Below are 25,918 nucleotides of genomic sequence, written 5' to 3'. Positions count from 1 at the left end.
TCTCTGAAAAAGTTGAAACAAATCTCAGAATTAAATTTTATGCAGATATCTAAATATTTTAATTCCTTGTTAGTTAAAAGCGGGTTACACTTGGTTGTAACGCACAACTGAGTCAAGACGATGTGGTACATAATTAACCTTACAAACATTGTCTGCCGCCCGCTCTGGCGGAGCGGTTCTAGGTGCTTGAGTCCGGAACCGCGCGGCTGCTACGGTTGCAGGTTCTAATACTACCTCGGGCATGGATGTGTGTGACGTCCTTAGGTTAGTTAGGTTTAAATAGTTCGAAGTCTAGGGGACTGATGACCTCAGATGTTAAGTCCTATAGTGCTTAGAGCCATTTGGACCATTTTTGAAATATTGTTTTGCAAGTTTATCCATTTCGGTATATTTGCTTCATAGTTTGTGTGTCATTGGGCTCACAGGCACTTACTTTTTAATCAGAAGTGGCTATCAGGAATCTTCTGCGGCCGCAGACAGCGACTCCAACGACCAGGCTACAAAAAAATATAGTATCGGACTATAGCAGCATTTGTCAGCAGAGGATGAGGTGTCTCGAAACCTACACTTAGGTGCGTGGCGTTTGAGTGTTAAGCGACATTAGAAGAGGTCAACAAATCTCATCGGTTAACACGGAATTCAGGAACAACTCAATTAGATTCGCTAAATGAAATTATGGTGGAAATGAAATAAATAAAGACACAACACAATGATGTGAGATATGCGATAACCGCTAAATCATCATGTCATTACCGATAAAAACGCTCTGCATTAATATTTGTAGTCGCGACATGTTCATTAGGAACGATATTTCTGAAACATTACTCGTTAAAGACAGAGTCATACGGAAGTGAACCTTGGACGGACAAGTGGTACTTGGAAGCATTTGATATCTGGTACCTTGTTCCACCCACCACAAGAGCAAGAGAAATATCTTCGCTTCAAACTCATTTTCTCTCAATAATAACTCGCCAGAGCTACGATACAATCATATTACAGAACTTTTCTCGTAGGGACCTGATACTTCGGAACAAATCAATTTGCATTGTTTGGTTTCAGAGTTACGTCGTTGGTTACTTTACCAAATCGTTGTTTTATGAAGCACTTACGGCTATCCTTCTGAATGAAAACGGATTATCTGTTCCTTTAATATTTCAACACACATTTCAAGCGGAAGTGTTTTCTATTACCATAAACTGAGAATCGTTGTGATTAGTAATGACAGATTGGAGGAATAAGCTGTAAAGCATTCAGAAAGGTTAGTCCTACAGTACAACAGAAAAATTATTGTGACAGATGTAATCATTTCTACAGAGTAAAATACCGAATTACTTCAAGTCTGCGATATTAAAGACCATTTTTTAAAATGAGATTTGATCATCCATCTTCTCCACGTACACATAAATACAACCCACAGTATTATAGGTGCCCTTCAAAAACCACGTGGCGAGTTTTTCGTATTCTCTCTCTCGCTACGAGAAAACTATTAATCCTACATAAAAATAAACATTACCTTTATTGTAGCAAATTTTGTAGCGGAATAACTTTACACTAGTGGCCGTAGGTTTCGAGTTCCTTAAGAAAAACGTATAAAACTGACATTCAGCTGCACCCTCACTCCCAGACTCAGCCCTCAAAGATCTGGATTTCTTGTATCTTGTTCATGGCATTCCCTCTAACCACTGTACAGAAGTTTGCGACTCCGCGAGTTATTTCCCATCGTCAACCTCATTTTGGTCTTCATTTACTGGCCTTATTACGCAACCGGCTTAGTCGAGCACTTAAAAATTGAAAATTGGCGTTCGTGTAAATTTAACCTTACCATTTTGTGAATTTTAACAGCCTAAAATAAACAATTATATCCTTGTATTCGTCAGGCCTTGTAACTGTGAACTTACAAAGCTTGTAGGAGTTAGGTACAGTTCGAACTGTCAACTTAATTACTATTAGTTTTAAGTTTACAAAATTCGCTTTTCTTTCGTTACTGACGACACGTTTAAATTAATAATTTTAATAAAATAATCGTCTATGCTGGTGGCGTAATGGCCTAATCATTAGAGATCAAAAAGGTCAAATATCTTGAATAGTTCGTGTAGTTGGAAATGTTTGCACAGTGGCAGCATGGAGTGCCAAGAAAAACGTACTATAAATACTGACTGATGAGGGATGAGTGTGGGAGTGGAGTTGCGTCTGAAAGTCAATTTGTACGTTTTCCTTGAATATTTTGAAAACCGCGGCTTCCGGCGGAAACGTATCCCAGCACGAAATTTAACTACATTAAATTTCCTTCAAAAAAACGTCATGTTCGTTTTTCTTGTTGGACTAATAGTTTGCGCGTAGCTAGCGACAGAATGTAAAAATCTCGCACGTGGTTATTGAATGTCCGGTGGAACGTTGCGGGTTGCATAAAACGACAACGGAAGGGGCTGCTGAATCACCCCGTATAAATGTTTTTGACGGGAATTTACCGTGATTACCATATCATCTCATTGTCTTATAGGAAAATAGTGAAGCTACAAAGCTTTTCACTCTGACTCTGTCTTGTGCAAGGTTATGGACTTCTGTCCTAGTCTTGCCATAGCTTTTGATTTCATTCCAGAGTCAAACAAGCATCATCCATCGGGGAAATTGCCACTTACTGATTCTGCGTGTTTACCGGATAGATACTGCCTACTATTCATCATGATATTGTTTAGGTGTTGCTTCTCATGTTTGAATGTGAGTCATGGTAGGGATTAGGTTTGACTGGAAGGTCAGCTTCTAGCGGCCCTAGTGCCTGTCAGGCAGGGCCACGGGATGCTTTAGACAACGTCGTTGAGCCTTCCATGGCGACGGATCAAAGGGTTTTGCGAAGTTAATGCCTTGTAAAATTTCATTTCGTTCGCTTTAAATCTGTCAGGAACACGATTCTCAACAGCTGCGTCGTGCAGACATGCCGCTAGGAAGTTCCTCGGGACGTAATATATTCGTCGTAGAGCTTCGTTTTGGAGGCACTGGAATTAGGCGAAATGAGACTTCGCAGCTGTTCCCCAGACGAGGCAGGCGTTGTCCATTAGCCGGATGTACGAGCTATAAATCTGAAGGCCACCATGCAAGCTCATCAAAGGGTGGATAAATAGCGACCAGGGCGTTGGTCGTCTTCTTGTGACCTTCATTGACGTGTTACTTCCATAGGAGTTGACAGCCTAAAGCCACACTAAAGGAATCGGTAAGCTGAAGAGCGTAATGCTAGAGACTCTGTATGTCCATCTTTTTAGACATGGCCACGAGAATCGACTGTTCTATAAAGGGTGTCAAATTAAACACCTTTCAGTCGTCAATTTTCAACCTTGTCATAAGGCAAACAGTTTCAGCGCCTTATTACACTATCTTCAGGCCCCTGACCGACGTGGAGGAATAATCTACCTCGCTTGTGATCGAACCAGGTGACATTAATAGTGGTATTAGTAGATACCCACTTGCTACAGTTACCATTTTAAAGATCACCCGCCTACTGTTAGATAAACATTCTAGTCGGCAGGTGATGTTTGCAGTGGTAACTGTGGCAAGTAGATATTTACTAATACCACTATTGCTGGCCCCTGCTTCGATCACAAGCGAGGTAGATTACTCCTATACATCAGTCAGGGGCCTGAAGAAGGCGTGATAAAGCGCCGAAACTGGTTGCCTAATAAAGTAAGGTTGAAAACTGATGGCAGAAAGGTGCTTAATTGGACATCCTCTTATGTTAGAGATATTCGGCGGACGCCTTCCAGCCGGTAGTACAGCCCGACTTCATGCAGCTTGAAAACCCACGCGCCTGTCTGTTGCCCCTCGTTCGATGTCAATACAGGCAGCTGCATTCTCGATTGTTGTCAACGTAGTCCGCGGCATGTATCATTTTCTCTTGCCTTCGGAGTTTAATTGAAGCACCCGTTTCCTGAAGATGTTCCCTTGTTATGTGAGAGATTGCCCAACAAAGTACCGCTTGAGTTATTTCACTGCCGGCCGGAGTGGCCGAGCGGTTCTAGGCGCTACAGTCTGGAACCGCGAGGCCGCTACGTTCGCATGTTCGAATCCTGCCTCGGGCATGGATGAGTGTGATGTCCTTAGGTTAGTTAGGTTTAAGTAGTTCTAAGATCTAGGGGACTGGTGACCTCAGAAGTTAAGTCTCATAGTGCTCAGAGCCATTTGAACCAATTTGTTATTTCGCTATAACATCAACAGTTCTGCAGTCCTTGAATTTCCGAAGGTGTTATTTTATTTTAGATTTGACAACTTTACGCCAACAGTGGGACGAAGATTTTTGTAGATAAAACTTCTTTCCCGTTTTGTGAGCATTTGCAAGCATATAGAGAAGTATCAATATAATATTACTACGGGAGATGATGAACTCTCAGTACCCAAATTGATTGTTCTTGGAACAAAGCTGTTCGTACCCTTTTAACTCAACCTTCGACATATTTACTGGTATCATCAGTCGCTATTGTGGGACTCCTCATAATATCTCCTCTGTATTCTTTATTTCTAATTCTTTAGGCTTTCCGATAGTGAAGTTGAAACATAATACAGTATTTGTGGGTAACTTTAGGATCCTTTATTTTATTAATTACATTTCGGCTTTAAGAGGATGGTAAAGTCGTAGTTGCCATATGGCAACCATCATACATTCCCCTGGACTGTTTTAGAGAAACGTTGGGCGAGTGTTTGAACGTCGGTCTCCCGGAATACGAGGTTTCTTTCAGTTAAGCATTACTGTGTTTTCTTTGATGTTAACACATGAGGCATCTGCAACTAGAAAAAATTTTGATTCATGTCGTGTTTAGTGGCAGCTGTAGGATTTATATTAAGAAAAACAATTGCTCTAGAACAGAATCTTGTGGCAACTCTAACTTTACAGCATCCTAGTCAGTTCGCAGTCCCTGTTTGTTGACGTTGGAGGACAGCTTTCTGATTTCTGAAGAGGCGACCAATTGGAAGACTTTCAGCAGACCGCTCAGACACACAAAATTATTATTATAATCTCATCACATCCATACGAATCTTTACCGCCTCAGTAATTTCTTCTTTTCTCATTTTTTGTATTTTCTTGCGACACAGTTGTCTGAAAAAGTCATATTTTAGGAACTCGATATACCTCTCTTAACAATATCACTAATATAGTTGCAAAATGGATAGTGTCGTTGTAGTGCATCTTGAACACTGCGTCACGGGACTGAATGTACTACTAGACTCAAACAATATTACAGTTTTCCTGCGCTTTATTCATAAATGTCCGTCTGGATCGCCCAGTACGATAGAATTCACAGTGACCAGTTTTGGTTTACTGCCATCATCAGATCACTTACGTATTCTAATGTGAGTATCAACTTCACCTAATTTGTTCACACAGGTACATGAGCATAAAGAAAATATTTTCATTCGACTACTAGGTTCAGTGGCAGTTCACTGGTGCACATTTAGAAAAGCAACGGGTCCAGAACAGAGCCCTGAGTTAACTATAAGTTTACAGTATCACAATGAAATGCTAATCTAGTTCTTGTTTGTTGACGCTGGAAGACATCTTCCTGATTCCTACTATCTAGATACTAAATGAGACATTGTTTAGTATTTTCGTAAGTACTTGCAAATGTACAGGCAAATATCGTTGTACGCCATGGTTACGTTTCGCGGAATCACCGCCGATACCAAATTCGCGAAAATCAAGTGTCACTTCATATGTAAAATATGGGGTTCAGTTCTCGTTTACTGATATATTAAGTTCAAAACAGCATAGTTTATAACAATTTTCAGCAAAAATATCCCTTATTATCTTTCTCAAAGGCATTTTAATACGAAATTTACGCACTTAAATATTTAACACTGAAACACACAATAGCACCCTAAAATATTGTCTACAACAGAAACGAACTTGATTCATTCCCAAAATCAGCTTGGTTGAAAAATTGTTTCACATTATAGTATCTTTTTTCTTCACTTCCTTCAAACCTCTATTTAGATTCCTCGGCTAGAGCTTCGTCTGCTGCACCTGCCTCTCCCGTATTTTTAATGTTGTGCTTGAAGGGGTCTAACCAATCTGACCTGGGCTAGAATGGTGCTAGATCGTCCTGGATCGTCATTTTCTTTCGTTAAATCTGTATTCAAGCTCTTAGCTTTAGCTGCAGTAGCAGCTCCAGAGACATGTTCTGTTCGTTGTGGTGCTCTGTCCAATGTCTTAGCATTTTTTTCTGTTTTTCTCATCGTTTCCAAGCGAGACATCGTCATTCTAGTCCCTTTTAAGTTAGTTAACTGAAGACAGAGTAGTTTTTTGAACTGATTCCACATTGTCAAGAACATTTAACACAGAGAATTCACCAACTACCAAAGCACGTTGAATGTCATCAATAAGCTTACTGTTATCATAGCGACATAAAATTTAGTTTGCAGTTATTATTACCATTTTACACGCTTCTTTCCCTCGACAGTCACATTTTACATAATTTGACCCGTCATGGTAAATCCAGACGACCGTCAGGTGCAACTTCACAGCTGTACTTAGAGATTGGTCGCTTGCGAACTAACAGGTGCAAAGGAACGGTTCACTAAGATGAACGGAACAAGCGAGGAACGAATTCTAAGGAACGGTCTTTCATAGTTCACTTCGGTCGCGGCTTTCTACTTGTAGTTCCCAGGAACGGGAAACGGTCGGTCTCGTTCCCGCAACGGCACGTCGGCCAGTCTCGTTCCAGCCTCGGTCCCGTTCCCGTCTGTCTCGGTCTCGGTCTCGCTCGGACGGACTCGCCCTTCTTCGCGTGGCCAATCGCCGCAGTTCCACTGCCGACTGCTCGTAGTTCAGTATTGAGTTGTTGTTGTTCCTTTCGTTCGCTTCGCACGCCCATTCTACATCTGTTTCAAACCTTTTTTGAACTCTGAACTTCTGGTTCTTTTCCTATTCTATTCAGCGTCCACGGCAAGTAATTAAAATGTATTTTATAATTACGTAAATTACATAAAAATTACGTGGTATATAATGCATACATCTTTTCAGGTAACAAAACGGCGCCGGCCAGTGTGGCCGAGTGGTTCTAGGCGTTTCAGTTTGGAACCGCGCGACCGCTACGGTCGCAGGTTTCAATCCTGCCTCGGGCATGGATGTGTGTGACGTCCTTAGGTTAGTTAGGTTTAACTAGTTCTAAATTCTAGGGGACTGACGACCTCAGATGTTAAGTCCCATAGTATTCAACGCCATGTGAACCAAACGGCTTATCAACTTACTTCACTATTTCGATAAACAGCAGAAGAAATACTTGTAAAAAGGCAAGATTTGTTGTTATTATACATGCAAATGACGTCTGCATGGCACACACGAGTGGCCGTTTTCTGTGTTTTCTTCATCCAAGGTAAAAGACCATGTTGTTATGGAAGGCAGACCGACTTACGATCAAATGAAGCTCGCGCTTCGTAAGCGAGTGTATAGTGTCACATCTTGTGAAAAGAATATGATAACCCCTATAATATTACTTCAGTGGTACAGGGTTGCGCACAAAAAATTCAGCACCAAGTACTAGACTGCTCACTGTCGCTTACCAATCGTCATCTATTGTTTCGAAGTTGTTTGCATTAGCTTCTTTGTTATTTTTCACTGCCTAATTATTACATGTTTATTTATTCTGCTCGTAGCGGTCAACAAATCATGCGTAATTGTCAGTCTGCACTCGGGACTGGTTTCCCGTGCGCCACCTTATATTATTTCACTGCGATCAGCCACATAACGCTGCAGTTGACTAAACGAGATGTTTTGCAGAATCACGAAAATTACAATTGTGTGAGAATTCCGTTGTGAATAAAAGCTCTGTGCTCCAGGGGGGAGGCAAGTGCCCCATCTTGGCGCCTTTCATCTTCAGTCACCTATACTGCTAATTTTCAGTTTTTCATAAGAACCATATACGAAGCACAATGAAAAGTGAACGAGTAAAAAAGAAAGGTTTCCAAAAAAGAGCGATTACCAGTGAACTAGTTGCCAAGGATGAACGACTTTGCCATCACTACTGTACTGACCTTAATCGACGGTTCACGTCTCCACAAACACGACGCAAGATGAGCATCGAGATGCGCTAACACGTCACTGGTTCCGTGTACTGTTGACAGTCTGCAATACTGGACTTAAAACTAAAATACACATATATATGAAAACGCAGATAACTAATCTGCACTCTAACGAGGTTACCCCCTATCAAGTACCGGTACCATATTACTGGCGTCTGAAAGTATTTGTAATTAGTGTTCATACAAGTGGAGAAATACAAGTTAAGAAAATTTTCTGTTTACTGTGTTAACATCTTCCAGACTCATTTCTATTCCTGTCCTGCTTTCCTATGACAACAGTTGCCACACCGTACAGTAGTCCACCTCTCCTTACCGTTTTCTGTGGGGTCGTCCATAACAATCTGTGATTACGCATCACATTAATAAGCCGGAAATGATCATTGTGAATTTCATGGTAATGTGCGATCACTATGGACGTTTAAGAATAAAGTGCAAAACACGTTCGCGGATTCGTTTATAGGCTTTATGTTTTCACAACTGACAATTCTTCTTTGCCCTACTCGTTTCTTGAAATACACTACTGGCCATTAAGATTGCTACACCAAGAAGGAACGCAGAAGATAAACGAGTATTCATTGGTCAAATATATTATACCAGAGCTGACATGTGATTACATTTTCACGCAATTTGGGTGCATGGATCCTGAGAAATCAGTACCCAGAACAACCACCTCTGGCCGTAATAACGGTCTTGATACGCCTGGGCATTGAGTCAAACTGAGCTTGGATGGCATGTACAGGTACAGTGCAGCTTCAACACGATACCACAGTTCATCAAGAGTAGTGACTGGCGTATTGTGACGAACCAGTTGCACGGCCACCGTTGACCACACGTTTTCAATTGGTGAGAAATCTGGAGAATGTGCTGGCCAGGGCAGCAGTCGAACATTTTCTGTATCCGCAAAGGTCCGTACAAGACCTGCAACATGCGGTCATGCATTATCCTGCTGAAATGTAGGGTTTCGCGGGGATCGAATGAAGGGTACAGCCATGGGTCGTAACGCAACTGAAATGTAACGTCCACTGTTCAAAGTCCCGTCAATGCGAACAAGAGGTGACCCAGACGCGTAACCAGTGGCACCCCATACCACCACGCCGGAAGATACGCCAGTATGGCGATGACGAATACATGCTTCCAATGTGCGTTCACCGCCATGTCACCAAACACGGATGCAACCATCATGATGCTGTAAACAGAACCTGGATTCATTCGAAAAAATGACGTTTTGCCATTCGTGCACCCAGGTTCGTCGTTGAGTACACCATCGGAGGCGCTCCTGTCTGTGACGCAGCGTCGAGGGTAACCGCAGCCATAGTCTCCGAGCTGATAGTCCATGCTGATGCAAACTTCGTTGAAATATTCGTGCAGATGGTTCTTGTCTTGCAAACGTCCCCATCTGTTGACTCAGGGATCGAGACGTGGCTGCACGATCCGTTACAGCCATGCGGATAAGATGCCTGTCATCTCGACTGCTAGTGATACGAGGGCGTTGGGATCCAGCACGGCGTTCCGTATTACCCTTCTGAACCCACCGATTCCATATTCTGCTAAAAGTCATTGGATCTCGACCAACCCGAGCAGCAATGTCACGATACGATAAACCACAATCGCGATAGGCTACAATACGACCTTTTTCAAAGTCGGAAACATGATGGTACGCATTTCTCCTCCTTACACGAAGCATCACAACAACCAGGCAACGCCGGTCAACTGCTGTTTGTGTATGAGGAATCAGTTGGAAACTTTCCTCATGTCAGCACGTTACAGGTGTCTCCACCGGCGCCAACCTATTGTGAATGCTCTGAAAAGCTAATCATTTACGTATCACAGCATCTTCTTTCTGTCGGTTAAATTTCGCGTCTGTAGCACGTCATCTTCGTGGTGTAGTAATTTTAGTGGCCAGTAGTGCAGAACATTGAATGCCAACCATCCGCCACACCTACTACACCCTAACAGCGTATAGCGTGGAAGAATCCGAAAAACTTACAATCCATACAGAATAAATGTGGGCATGGAAGGAGAGTCGGATAGCTGCAGCAGCGGATTGCGCTCTGGCCGGTCGCGCGGCCGAGCGGCGGAAGAGGCGTGAGGTGTGGCGAAGTATAGCGGCTATCAGGAGCGGCGGGCAGGAAATGGCCCCCTGAGGGAAGGCCAGGCGTCGCGAGATTAGGGCCGCCTCCGCCTGCGCCTGCCCAGGGCGCCGGGCGCCGCGCGATCAATCCCCGGCCACGGCGGCCACCTAATATCCTATTTTGTCGCCGTAAATATTCTGCACCGTTAATACTGCTGGCCGGCCGATAGCCTGCGGCCGCCTGCCGCCCACACTGGCCAGGAAATTGCTTCCAAATATAAGAGATAAATTCTGCGGCCTCGAGGAGGGCGGAGGAGGTAGCGCAGCTCCTCTGCGCCTTTAGGGCGGCAGGAAACGGCTCTCTATAACGCCAGCCATCGCCCTGGACCTCGGGCGATCCTGATACTGTGCTCACGACTTCAAAAGGAGTGTTCTGGCACAAGGCTGCCGCAGGGACTCCTCTACGTAATTTTACTACCGTTTATGATCACTCCATTAAACACTGCTTTATGTTACAAGGTGTTTAACATTATATTGCTGTCTGCACAGCAATGTTTACCATAAACATTTACAAAATTATAGTATCGGGAATCATAAATGTGACTTGAATACACAATTTGAAATTCAGTAGGTAGCAGCCATAAAGTAAATTGAGGAAAGGATTACCTACAGCTTAAAGAGAAACCAGACAGAATGTACTAGAGATGAAGGACATGAATGAGTGGCACTAGTCGTGAAGGGTTGTGTTTAAAAAAGAATTTAGCAGTGACGAACAGGAGGCATCCTGGTGGGGTCGCCAGGTGGATGGAGAATCTATCAAAAGAACTAGACATGTAAGTCAAAATAAAACCTATGCAGTTACGCAAAATAAAACACAGTTTTACAAAAAGGAAATTAGTTATTTGTACTAATCACATAAGGCTTAGGAAAGGATGCCTTGGAAAAGATTAAGTACTTGTTCTCTGACTTATGTGAAGCTACTTGACTTCAGTTCATTGACTTTATAAGACTGAATAGACCCCATAAACGAATTACTACTGATTGGAAACGTAGCGAGTAGCTCAGATATGTTAACCAAAAAATGGTTCAAATGGCTCTGAGCACTATGGGACTTAACTTCTGAAGTCATCAGTCCCCAAGAACTTAGAACTACTTAAACCTTACTAACCTAAAGACATCAAACATATCCATGCCTGAGGCAGGATTCGAACCTGCGACTGTAGCGGTCGCGCGGTTCCAGACTGTAGCGCCTAGAACCGCTCGGCCACCCCGGCCGGCAGATATGTTAACATACAAAGTCTTTGGAAAGTTGCAAAGAATAGATTGGTCTAGGCGTCATTATTATACGCCGATCACAGGGTTGGAGTGGGTTAAGCATATACAATCCGGTATGAAACAGAGGAGCTGATTTTCACAAATTTTGTCATATTTAAGTTGAAAGATGTGAAATTGTCGTGTATGTTCACAACAAAGGAACATAAATCTTCTAACATGGGCACATAATTCACAGATGACAATAATTTTCTCTTAAATATTGCTTATGCTATTTAATTAATAAAGGGCACATTAAGACAGATGAGAGGGCAAGAAGTAATGGATTCAGAGATAATATCATAATTAGTGCTAGCCATGATAGATCTGGAACGGATAGGAATGGACAAATAAAACGTGAATTACTTGCACAGATTCACATAAACAACCATGCTAGGGGTGATATGAAAACTCTTAGACCCCAACAATTAAGCACACTGAAACATAAACAGAGAGGACACAGGCATATTACAGGCCCAGCATCATCGTAGTTAAGGGCGGGAGGCTGCAAATCAAAAACGGAAAAAATATTTCACACATATAGGTAATCATTCCACTCGCAAATTCGCATTTTACAAGGGTTCTTACAGTATTACTTGACGGGTATAAAACAAAGGACGTGTGGTATGTGCTTTCCACTGAGACTAATTCCACCATAGAGAAAAAATAGCAACTGGTGTGAAATATACAGAAGAAAGGGCTGCGAAATGATAAAAATTCATTACTGAATGCTCTAATCTTTGCACATAATCTGTACGGAATTAATTTAGTCTGCCCATGTAACGATGTGGGAGCCTAACAGACGTAGGACCTAGTTTCGGAATATGAGTTGCTGGTTTAATTATAATGATGACTTGAATAAAAAAGTTACATAAACATTGAAAAGAAAATTTAATCACGAAGCACTTTGTAACATATTGCTCTCCTTAAAGGAACAGATTAAGCACCGCTACATATTGAAATACCTCAAACCAATGCCTGACCTCAAGATGTAACAGCAATCTCCACAGAGCGCTTTCTTATACTAACGCATTCGGAACAGAAGTGTCACTTCGTTGGCGGATTTCTCACGTAGCTTCCTCGTACGCGGTGGAGAGAATTGCAACCACTGCTCAGAAGCGTTCTGGCCGAAATGTTACATCTCTGGCCTAACCTGAGGCTCCTGCTATACTCGACCACAAGATCACTGTTAAACTGGCAAAAACTCAGACGTATAGATTTTCACCCTGCTTCCCTCTGGAATTTTCAAAACGAACTTATACACACATTCAGTCATTCGGCATGGTGAATAGCAGACGATATGGACGAAATGGGTACAGTTATACAGTAAACGAACACATTTACCAACTTATCCTCCCTCGATAGGTTGGTATAAAGGGAAAAGACTAACATATGATGTGATTTTCATGTTTTACACAGCCGGCCGGTGGGGCCGTGCGGTTCTATGCGCTTGAGTCTGGAGCCGCGTGACCGCTACGGTCGCAGGTTCGAATCCTGCCTCGGGCGTGGTTGTGTGTGATGCCCTTAGTTTAGTTAGGTTTAAGTAGTTCTAAGTTCTAGGGGACTGATGACCTCAGATGTTAAGTCCCATAGTGCTCAGAGCCATTTGAAACATTTTTGTTTTTTTGTTTTACGCACCTGAGAAGTTTTTAAATGACAACTGTTATGAAATTTTCGTCTTTTAAACACCTCGGAAATTCTAAAAGTTCAGCTTCAAGAAATGAAAACCTTTGCCTTTGCCGATGGCCTCGTAATACTGTCAGAGACAGGAAGGTACTTCGAGGGTAATCTGAACGAAATAGACTGTGTCTTGAATAGAAGTTGTAAGATGAACATCAAGAAAAGTAAAACGAGGACAGTTTATTGTAGCTGAATTACGTTATGTGATGCTCGGGGATTTCGGAAATGAGACACCAAAGTAGTTGACAAACTTTAGCGCGTTGGCCTAGTATTCTGGTCTTAAATTGTTTCTTTGTAGTCGAATTATACATCTGACATTTCTCGCACTATTTGAATTAAAACTCACTTTACCATAATTATGCAACGTCCTTGCTTAACACACCTCATCAAGCTTAACAGAACTTCTGTTTTATTCTTGTTAACAAGCGATCGCTGAATCCATGCAGTTTGAGATTCAACTGTTTTGCATGTGTGATGACAATACGCTTGTTTGAACCCATTACAACCAATTCGTCAGTGAAGAACGTGTAACGACTCTTATTGTTTCATATATATTGTACATAATATTTTTGCTATATGACTGAACCCATGTAGCTGAGTAATTAAAAAGTTTTGTATTGTAATGAAGACACCACTTTTTTCTTATCTCTGTTTTTATATCCGTCAGTCACGATAGTTTTCCGAAACCACAGTTACTGCTTTACATGTGTAAGATCAGTACGACTTTTTGCAAGTAGAATTTTTACTTCCTCTTGTACACATAGTTGTTGTGTTCTACAATTTGTTTTTAAGTAGTTTTTCCAAATTGTTTGAATAACTGTACGACGTCCTTTACACTCGACTGTCGATCCTGTAATTTGTTCGTTAAATAAAAAAAAAGAACTTAAGAATTCATTTACGCATTCATGGCGTGAATAATGTATTGCATAGTTTTGTGTTTTACTTTCAAGTGGAGCTTGTATCTTTATGTGTTCACTAGGCTACACTCTCGCACTGAAAGTCATCACTCTTATCTGATACGCTTACGGTGTTCTATAACCCATATATCGCACTACGCAAATGTTAACCAGGTTGTTTACATGTTTATTTCTGTCTGAATAGACCGTATAGCGCAGCAGGTTATGTTCCCTGCAGGTACTAATTCTCAAGGGCCGAGAGCAAGTGTACCAAACAGACGCCCTTCCGGCGACTTGCGTCTCGCTAACTTACCCCAGTCATCCAACCGGGAAAAGGGGGCTTACGCTTCAACGAGGAATCCGAACAACATGTTGTTCCTGGTGGCTCCTCACACCATTGAGAGGTGAAGGCGAGATTAACGGCAGACTGAAGGTTTCCGTGCTCAATGCTGCTCTGGGCTTCCGGGCAGACGGTTTACCACTAGCCCAGCAGACTCAACCCTCCATATACTGCTGGATGTGCTCTTTCCAGCTGGTCGATGAAGTGTTTTAGTGTCCTCGTTGTGACCTAGAATATGCATTTTAGCACCATGTTCGGCGATGGAACATTTTTGAGTCATGTCACCGGCACATTTCTGCCACTTTGTGAGAATATTTGATCTTCCGTAATTGGGAATTGCACTTCGTAGTTTTCACTGAAATGTAAGGCTTGATTCGTCATTCATAATTAGCACAATTCGCCAGAAAAACTAAAAAGTTAAGTTTAATGGGATGTTATATTAAAAGAACTTCTCGTAGTCGATAGTCACAGAATTAATCGTTGTACTCGTTACCATGGTTGATGACGCTACTGGACATAGGGTAACATTGTCCTGGTGAGTTCCTGTTGGGGACTGTTGAGTCGCTTTGCTTGGTACTGATGGTGATGTAACAAATGAGTAAGGTTATTATACGAAAGTCTGTGTTGACTACGGATTTTGTTATGTGTTCCTTGTACATCTATGGGCGGTTATTGTAAAGAATGGAATGGAAATGGTTAAACCGAATATTTGCTCCTCTCATGCTAGCACTAAGGCGGCCACAAGCTTATAATTCAGATTTAGAGTCATCACCAACAGTGGCATATTTATCCCTGTTCGAGACACAGTGGAGAGCTTCTGAATCGATAACTGATGAACAGTGTCTTTACGCTGGCTCCTTTCTTCCTCTAGGTCGCAAAAAACTGGCGATGAATGTGTCTTCCACCAAGAGAGTTCGAATTAGCTAGATGTAAGTCGACCGCAATTTCACTTGGAGACTACGGCTCTAGAGAAAATTTACTGTTACATTCGGAATGTTTTAATCAATGAACCCGAGTGGGAAGTGTTTTGTGGCATAGTTTCAGGTACTGCACTAACATCATAGAGCGTTCGATAGTTTAGATTTAATTTTCTGGCCTACACTACCAAACATTTAGAAGCACTGGTATCGCTTACACATCTGTTTTTGTAGCCTTCAGGTACCTTTCACGCTGATCTCCAGACGCTAAGTTAGGGCTGCTTGGTAGGTTCAGTTGCCCATCGTTCATATTTGGCTCCTTTCTACCGTTATTACTCTGTGTCAGCTTCTGTTTCCTCCGGTTTCTTATTCATGCTCTGGAAGACCCGTTAACAGAGTGTGTATGTTCATTATCTGATGTCTGGGAGCCGCTCACTGGTTTCTGGATACACTTCACAACGGGAATATCTCATTACCACGACCCCGTTAACTGTGCCCTGTCTGCAATACACACGGAACTTACACATGTAACTAATGTTCCTCTCATTTATAAAGGATCTCTGGTGACATTCGAATACGAAACTGAATTACTTGCCATGGAACTGACGTGACGGAACCTAATAAACTTATTGTGTTACAGTACAATGTCTGTGCACCTGCACGGTACCTCAGTGTGTTCGATCAGATGGCTAGGTGTCCTACGTCATAAAGTAACTGAAGTAATCAAGCGATGAACTTGAAGAGGTGTCAGGTGATGGCAGCCCAGAGCAAATGAGGAGAACAATAACGAACAAAGTAAGGAATCCAAAAACTGATTAGGAGGCCGCTCGCATTAAGCTGGAAATCCAGGTTCCAGACTTGGCCCGGCTCAGATCTTCATATCTCACCGATCAATAGTACAAGTGAAGTCAATTTAGATCCATAAATTGCGAATACTACTGAGCTTGGCTATTCCCTATAACATTTCTTAGTTGCTTGAAAATATAAATAGTAGTAATGTAGTGTGGATGATTTAATAACAAAGGAAAATTCGCCGAAGTGGTCGTAGTAATGAAACTACAGTTTGAAATGAACTCTGTGCGGAGAGTAGTAAATTTTTCATTCAGTTAACGCAGGCGATGGAACGTATGTTCCTCTTAGTACTCGAAGCTAAGAGGGGATCGCTGCTATAGTCAAACTGACTGATAGAACGTAGCATGTTGTAATTTTCATCCACAGCTCTCTCTTTTGTGTATGAATTACTTCTGTCTCACGCAAACGCAATGAAATTATCTGTACAGACATCACTACCACATCTGTCCCGGTCGAAATGCTGCCATTAATCTCATTCGATGCAGGTTCTTAATGAACGAGCACGTCTACCACGATATGACATGTGCAACGTATTAAGTCGTGGTACTCTTTTTGATTACCTAGAGTACATCCATTAGTCCCTGTCAGTAAGATTTAGTCCTTTCTCACTTATCAGAAATCATTACATCTTTCTCAGTGGGGAAACACAGTCATAAATAAAACCAGCGGTTATTAACGAGATACCGGATAGATCAGTGACCTGCCAACAACAAATACTTCGGCAAAAATTGATGTTGCAGGGAGTAGCATTACGACAAATGGTATTACATAAAACACATTACGTTAAACAACTAGTATTTTAATTTTGTATGCTGACATACCGAAATTGTGATGGTATCCTTAAGAAAAATCTGTGGTTTGTCACGAGAGTTCTTGAAAAAGAGGCACAGTCATATGAAAGTTCTCGTGATTTGAGGTGAAAGTTGTGAACACTTTCTTCTGCGTAGGGAAGTGGAACCAAAGTTGCAACGAGAGTAACACACTCTCCATATTTTTTGTCAACAGCGTCACTGGCACTGTATAGACATTTCCTAGTGCTTGAGAGTGTCATGAACGTAAATAAATAATGTCATTATGAAAGAAGAGTAATATTACTGCTGTCTGTAGCTGTTTATGAAAATGGATGTGCGAGCAATGTCAACCCCACTTGATATATGTATTATGTACTACCTGAAAAAATTACTTTGGTCCTGAAATATGCGTACCCTCCTTATGACATTAGGTAAGAAGGGGGTTACAAGTAAAATTCATACTTACATCTTTACCCAGAAGCCAGTATATGGAGTGTGGCAGTGATTACAAAGTGCAACGTGTTGCTTTCCTCCTTACCCGTTGTCAAGTCTTTGAAGGAAACTACATCTGCTTTGAAGGAAACTACATCTAGATACATACTCCGCAATCCACCATACGGTGCGTGGCGGAGGGTACCTCGTACCACAACTAGCATCTTTTCCCCCTGTTCCACTCCCAAACAGAACGAGGGAAAAATGACTGCCTATATGCCTCTGTACGAGGCCTAATCTCTCTTATCTTATCTTTGTGGTCTTTCCACGAAATATAAGTTGGCGGCAGTAAAATTGTACTGCAGTCAGCCTCAAATGCTGGTTCTCTAAATTTCCTCAGAAGCGATTCACGAAAAGAACGCCTCCTTTCCTCTAGCGACTCCCACCCGAGTTCCTGAAGCATTTCCGTAACACTCGCGTGATGATCAAACCTACCAGTGACAAATCTAGCAGCCCGCCTTTGATTTGCTTCTATGTCCTCCCTCAATCGCCGACCGGTGTGGCCGTGCGATTCTAGGCGCTTCAGTCTGGTACCGCGTGCCCACTACGGTCGCAGGTTCGAATCCTGCCTCGGGCATGGATGTGTGTGATGTCCTTAGGTTAGTTGGGTTTAAGTAGTTCTAAGTTCTAGGGGACTGATGACCACAGATATTAAGTCCCATAGTGCTCAGAGCCATTTGAACCTCCCTCAATCCGATCTGATAGGGATCCCAAACGCTCGAGGAGTACTCAAGAATAGGTCGTATTAGTGTTTTATAGGCGGTCTCCTTCACAGATGAACCTCATCTTCCCAAAATTCTACCAATGAACCGAAGACGACTATCCACCTTCCCCACAACTGCCATTACATGCTTGTCCCACTTCATATCGCTCTGCAATGTTACGCCCAAATATTATTTAATCGACGTAACTGTGTCAAGCGCTACGCTACTAATGGAGTATACAAACGTTACAGGATTCTTTTTCCTATTCATCTGCATTAATTTACGTTTATTTATATTTAGAGTTAGCTGCCATTCTTTACACCAATCACAAATCCTGCCCAAGTCATCTTGTATCCTCCTACAGTCACTCAACGACGACACCTTCCCGTACACCACAGCATCATCGGCAAACAACCGCACATTGCTATCCACCCTATCCAAAAGATCATTTATGTAGATAGAAAACCACAGCGGACCTACCACACTTCCCTGGGGCATTCCAGATGATACCCTCACCTCCGATGAACACTCACCATCGAGGACAACGTACTGGGTTCTATTACTTAAGAAGTCTCGAATAACGAAATCACTGTATCCAGATACTCATGGCTCCAGCATGCTAGTATCGATGCATCTGATTATCTATACATGAAGTGCATAGGGGACGTGGAGATGGCATTATTAAGATGCCGCAACCGGTTGTCTAAATAAAATAACTTCTCACAACACACGGCTGTTTGGTGATTTCCCTTGGTAAACCACTATGTGTTGTGGAATCGACTTTTACATTTACAGAGTTGGAACCAAAGATGGATGCGGGGAGTATTGTTTTGTCAGTAAAGAAATTGTAAGAGCATAACGGGTCGACCAAGGAATCTCAGTGGCTTTGAATGTGGGCTAGTGATGGGAAGTCACCCAGAGCCGTAACGAGGCCATGGTGCGGTTGCACCCACCTAGGGTGCAAGCGCAGAAAGGGTGCAAAAACTGACCGATAAAAAGGGAAGAAGAATTACTTTGGAGGGGTACGTGAGTTCTCCTACCGCTCGTGTTTTCATCTTCTACCTGCGAGACAAAACATTTCATTCACCCCGAGACGATAAGCGCAAGTTGTTAACAGCGTCATTTCGTCCAAGCAGCCTTGTGAACGGATGACTGCCACCAAACAGGAGTCACAAGGGTTATGTGTGAACAGTGTGCTTGGTCGGTGCAGTTGCCGCCTGCATGGTTAACTCATTTTCAACAACGATGTACTGGCAGCTACTTTGCTATGCTCCCGTAGGATCGCAGATGTTGATCAGCGGGAGTTCAAGCGGATATGGAATTTGACACAAAGCTTCCGATCTTTTCTGGTTTCTTCCAGCTGGGGACTATAGTGAGCTTTTTAAGCAAGAGTTGATCGAAGTGTTTGATAAAGTAGAAAGTGAAATGGAAAAGAGATGTCACATGTTACACACCACTTCATCTCACTTTAATTTACTGTCGGGAACGCCTTCGATGATAACTCTATATGCCTTTTTGCAAAACATATAGGAGATTTTGATGATAAATATACCGGATATATCTACACAGCTGAGCGAGTTAGTGAAACAGCGGCTTTCGAAATCTCGGTTGAAATAAAGCATGAAGCACAGACAAAACTTCCCATTTCTCTTACCGACGTTTGGGTCACTACATGATTATCCAAAAAACGAAACAGTTTTGACGATATTTACGACACATCCACAAACTTCAGCATCTTGTTACTTTCAGCAAATAAAGTACCTAAGGTGGAGTATAGAAGTAGACGGCGAAATTCAGTTGTCTTGTCCACAGAAATACCACACAGCTGGTAAAATTGATCTAAGTGCTATAATCAATGAGTTTACTTTGCTCAAAGCAAGGAAATGGAAAGTAAAATTTTATCAGTTGTTATTGATTTCCCCGTCTCAAGCGTACTGCAATTTAATTAATGATAGTTTTACACCAGGGGCGTTTCGCTGTTATTTTTAAAGCATCTTCTGAGGTTATTCAGCAAATGGGATACATATGTTTGTACATTATTTGTTGTTCAAGTAGCATTTTTGTTTATGCAGTTGGTGTGTACTTTACTTGCGGTGTTTCTGCCTCTCGCTTACATATTCTCCAAACCGTATTAGTTGCTGGAAAGGAATATGTTCTGAACACTTAATTATAGCCTTTCATCTTTTATATCGAATTAATAATTTGTGCGCATTAATAATTTATAAGCATTAAATAGAATGTTTTTATTATACATCATACTAAAATATAGTAGCTGGCATAAATACTAAGACATAGATTTTCTTATACTTGTAATTTTTTTGGAAGGTTTATACAATTTCTAATTCATTTATTGCAATGATGTGTAATTTATTGTGTGCAATACTTTTGACCTACACAGCTCACTTAAGTAATATTTTTCAATAACGCTTCATTTTTGTCGACCCTACCTTACAAATTAAAAAAATTCCTATACATACGTAGAAAAAAAATTAAGAAAGATGGTTCCCAAGAGGGTGGGAGGGAGGGGGGGCACATATTTGGCATTTCTGTTAACGTCGTAGGATGTCATCTGAGTACAAAATGCATCAGCGACACTCCAGCACTTCTATAGCTGCCCCAACCGATTTTTGGTGATGTGAATGTGATGTGAAAATATTAACGAACAACCACAGCCACACCAAGACAGGCTGTCCTCATTTACTGACGGACAAAAACCGTCCAATATTGGGGAGTGGGTTTGTTTAAAACCGCATGAAATTACCGGAAGGAACCACTCATCACTTGCCGGCCGGTGTGGCCTAGCGGTTCTAGGCGCTTCAGTCTGGAACTGTGCGATCGCTACGGTCGCAGGTTCGAATCCTGCCTCCCGCATGGATGTGTGATGTGTGTGATGTCCTTAGGTTAGTTACGTTTAAGTAGTTCTAAGTTCTATGGGACTGATGATTTCAGATGTTAAGTCCTATAGCACTCAGAGCCATTTTTTTCACTCATCACTTACGAAGTGCTGACAGCAGTCAAGGTAGCACCATGACTGCACATAAGGGTTTACGAAGGTTGACGTGCAATGGTCGAGCAGTCCGTTGTTAAGCCACATATTTCTGCCGTCAGTGCTAAGTGACGCTTTAGTTGGTGTGAAGAGCGACGCGACTGGAAATTGTAATAGTGGAAAGCAGTGATTTGGAGTAATGAATACCATGGCCGGGTTTGGGTATGACGACTGCATGTAGAACGTTAGCTGCATCATGTGTAGAGTCAACAGCGGAGTACAAAGGATTTAGTGTTACGGTATAAGCTAGGAACACATTTTATATCACTGTGTACTGTGTACATTAGTGCAATAGTCTGGAGACGATTATTGTTTGAATGAAAATGACAATGCAGCCTGACATAAAGCAGCATCTATGAGACACTGGTTTGTTGACAATAACGTTCTTCGAATCGGTTGGCCTGCCCTTGGTCGTGACATGAACGCAATAAAACGCTTTGGGATGAGTAGAACATCAACTTCGCTCCAGACCACGGCGTCCTACCTTCTCTGGTTTCAGCTCTTGAGAAGGAATGTGTTGCTATTCCTCCACGGACTTGCAGATACCTCAGTAGAAGTGTTCTCAGCACTCTTCGAGCCCTTATAAAGGTGAAGACTGGACGCACCACATATTGATGTCCATTATTAAGTGTCCGGAGAGTTATGATCAAATAATATTCTGTATATTGCAAGCGAAGATAATTTTACAGAAACTTCTATAATAACTAAACTTTTTTCGTAATTCTGTATTCTGTAAAAATAGGTAACAGGACAACCTGGAGGAATCTGCATCACATAAAAGCTACGAGTGTTGGCCGTAGAGAACAGTTGTGAGTGTTTTGCTGGAAATGTTAACGGATAAAAAGTGGCTAGGATCGGCGGAAGAGTATGTCTAAACGTTGGAAGACCTGCAGCTTATCAAAATTTGCTGTAGAGTCTGCATATTGATCCTTTACATTGATAAATATAATAGAATATTAAAGAATCAGCGAAAAGTTCCTGTATTATTTCGTAGTGCCATATTCGTTAATCGTCAGCCAACGATAACAATAAAATTTGGGCGTTATAATAAGCAGTGACTCAAAAATGGAATGACATCAACTTCAAGCGATCACAACAACATGTGCAATGCTATAGTCAGTTGGTAGGGAGATGGAGCTAAGGTCTTGTTTCATCATCGCCGGGGACATTACTGGGGCTCTGTATGGTATGATAAAATAATGATGCGGAAGGATAGTGAAACCACTATTTTCTCAAGAAGCAAACCAAGAAGACTTGTTTCACTGAGGTAGAAAATGACATGTAAAAGTGGCGCTAACACAGGAGAATACCCAGAAACGCATTCTGCTAATGAATAAAGTGGAGGAGAACCTTATTGTCAGTGAAAAGTCAAAACTAAAACCTGGGAAGCGTGTACTGAAGCAACAAGGAAGCAACACAGAAACAATTGTGGGAATATTGAGTTGAAGTTAAAGTTAAAATGCATGGAAAACGAGAAGTGCGACTGAAACAGTATGGACAGTAGTTGGTCGAAATGTCAAAAAGAAGATACTAAATCTTATTCTTCACTGGTGATGTCGGATCCGGGTGAACTATCGTTTTAAAAATAATTAATGTGTTCATTTTATGTTCTCATATGTATATACAATTACAAGTGATGGAGAAATTGTACAGTATCACTTAATGAAATCATGCAGTGATTATTGCACTGTATGGGCATACAGAAAAATTGTAGTTTACCTCTAAGCTTGACCATTCTGATTCATCTGTTATAGACACATCAAAAAAAGTTATGCATCACCTCGGTTCCGAGAGTTCCAGAACCTGTACAGAAAACTGGAATAGAGATCAACACAAACATCATTTCCGCCCATTCTACTGCTCATGAAAAGCACACATTGCATGTTGTACCACCATACAGCGAGACCCACTTTGATAATTCCCTCTTCCCTGACGTCATGGACCGTACGAATACCTCTGTTCCTCTCCTTGCTCCTATCTTCCAGTACTTGGGCCACACACCGCCATCTGAACTTAACACTCCCACCACTACACAGGACATCAGCCTCACACTCCGCGCTAAACTCAACACTGCTCCCGGCCACGACTGCAATACCTACCACCACCTCAAACACTGCCCTCCCTCCTTCCTCTCAGTCCTTGCCACGCTCTACAATGTCATCCTTGCCACTGGCTTCTATCCTGACCTGTGGAAAACCTCCCGTATCCTGATATTCTCCAAACCCAACAAGCCACCATCTGATGCCTCTTCCTGTCATCCTATCTGTCTCACATCAATGTTCAGCAAGCTCTTGGAATCCATCCTTTCCCGGTGCATCCATCACCACCTCCACCAAACCCACCTCCTCCCCAACACCCAATGTGGCTTTCGACCATCCTTCTCTGCCAATGACCAACTCCTCCACCTCACTCATCTCCTCTCCCTCCAGCTTACTCCCGTCGCTCCGCCATTTTTGTCTCGTCGACCTCGAAAAGGCCTATGACCGTGTCTGGCATCCCGGTCTCCTGTTTAAACTCCAAACCTACGCACCTTCCTGTCAACCACATCCGTCTGATGGCCTCCTTCCTCTTCCGCCGCCCCTCCTATGTTACCATCCATAATGCCAATTCCCACACCTTCTACCCCTCTGCAGGTGTGTCCCAGGGCTCTGTCCTCTCCCCTCTCCTCTACCTCCTGTACACGGCAGATATGCCCCTCCCCTCCAGTACACCTCTTGCAATATGCTGATGACACCGCATTCACCACCTTCGCTCCTACCATCCAATGGTCCCAACGCCTTCTCCAGAATCACCTTGACCTTTTAGCCACATTGTGTAACCAGTGGCTCCTGGAAATCAATCCTTCCAAGACCCAGGCAATCATCATAGGTCGCACCACTTGCTCCTTCCGGCTCCTCTCCCTTACCGTCTGCGCCCATCCAACACCACCCCTCCTTTCCCCCATCCTTTTCTTGGGCCCCCTCTCCCCCCCTTCCATCCTCTTTTTTCCTCACTTCCCCTCTCTCTGCCCCCCTTCTCTACACCTCACCCCCACCCTCACCTAACTTGGCCCCACGATTGACCATCACCTCATCTGGATCCCTCATCTCTGCTCCATCCAATCCAAAGCCCACAACCGCCTCCGACTCCTCAAACTCCTCTCCGGCTGGACATGGGGGTTGCACCCCTCTACCATCCTTCACACCTACAAATCCTTAATCCGTCCCATCCTCTGTTATGCCAGTCCCACCTGGATATCTGCCCCCCCCCCAACCAAATTCTATAAGTCCCTCCAGATCCTTGAGCATCATGCACTCCACCTCGCCTTCTGTATACGCATCCCGTCCCCCACGCAGATCCTCTATGACCTCATTCCTTTCCCCCATCTGCTCCTATTCCTCGTACAAATCCGCATACTCTACACCTCCTGCCGCCTTGATCCCCCTCACCTCCTGGTTGCTCCTCTCCCATCCCCGCCCCCTGCCACGTCTTCACTGTTGTGTCCCCCCTACCCTCCATCTCTACACCCTTTCCCATGGTGGCTTCCATCAACTCCCCCTCCCAGATGATGCCCTCTCTCCCTCCATTTATCCCTCCTATCAACTCTGATCCTCACCCCCCTCCTTTCCCCCATCCTTTTCTTGGGCTCCCTCTCCCCCCCTCCCATCCTCTTTTTTCCTCACCTCCCCTCTCTCTGCCCCCCTTCTCTACCCCAAGTCCTTTTGCATTTATCTCCTCTGCCTTTTCCCATTCCTTCTCGTGTCTGACCTGCCCCTCCCCCCTTATGAGTCCTCTCCCTTCTTTGGTCCCCCCCTTTCGATTTTCCTCTCCTCCCTCTGTGTTTTCCCTCTCATCTGTCCAGGTCCACCCCCCCCCCCATCTCCTCTAGGCTATGGTGTGTCGTCTTGGTGCCAACATTTTAGTGCAGTGTTTACAGTGAGTGTTCAGTGCTGTATGTCTTTTCCGAAGTGTTGCTGGGTGTGATTTTATATCTCTTGCGAACAGAAACCAGATTGTCGCCATGTTTTTTAATTGTCTGTCTACTATGTTACCTGTCTGCATCCTTTATTCGCTTTGCCAACCCTTTGCTTTATGTTTTAACTTTCCACAATTTTTCCGGTATTTTACAATTTAAGTCCCTGTTTTATTGCCTGCTTTTATTGTTTCTTAACTTCTCCTTACGTTTTAAAAAGTCTGTAGGCTGCAGAGCAGCATAATAAGCTGCTGTCAGCCCGCCCCCTTCGGGGGGAATCGAAATACAATAAAGGAAAACGAAAAAAGCTCATCCAGTCAGTCTTATCTCGCTTACGTCGGTTTACACCTCGCTTGCACTAGACTGCTTTCTTCCTGGTTCGTGTACGAGTTTGTTTCCTTGTGACTCTGTTGTTCGGTCTTGTCGTATTCGTTCCGTCCTGCGTTGGTCATGTCCGTCCTTTTCAGTTGTGTTGTTGTTCGCGGGCCTCTCCGCGGGTCCCGCCGCGCCTTTCGTCAGTGCTACCCCTCGACCGTCCTGGTCGCAGCTACAGCATTTTGGCGACGATCTAAACGGTGGTCGTTCTTGGTATGGAGGTGAAGTTGGTCTGTCTGCTGGAGCAACAGCATCAGCTCATGCAGCAGCAGCAGCTCCAGTTAGACATCTTAGAATAATCGCTGCAGTTGCTAACGGACAAAGTCGATGCCCGGGACGCGTTACCACAACATCTTCAGGGTCCTCGAGTGTCCGATGCTTTCCCGCGTCCACCGTCGTTTCCACCCTTTAATGATGCTAAAGAGGA

The sequence above is a fragment of the Schistocerca serialis genome, chromosome 4, assembly GCF_023864345.2.
Source record: "Schistocerca serialis cubense isolate TAMUIC-IGC-003099 chromosome 4, iqSchSeri2.2, whole genome shotgun sequence".
Taxonomy (NCBI): domain Eukaryota; kingdom Metazoa; phylum Arthropoda; class Insecta; order Orthoptera; family Acrididae; genus Schistocerca; species Schistocerca serialis.
The sequence above is the reverse complement of the archived record's forward strand: the minus strand, read 5'-3'. Positions refer to the sequence as shown.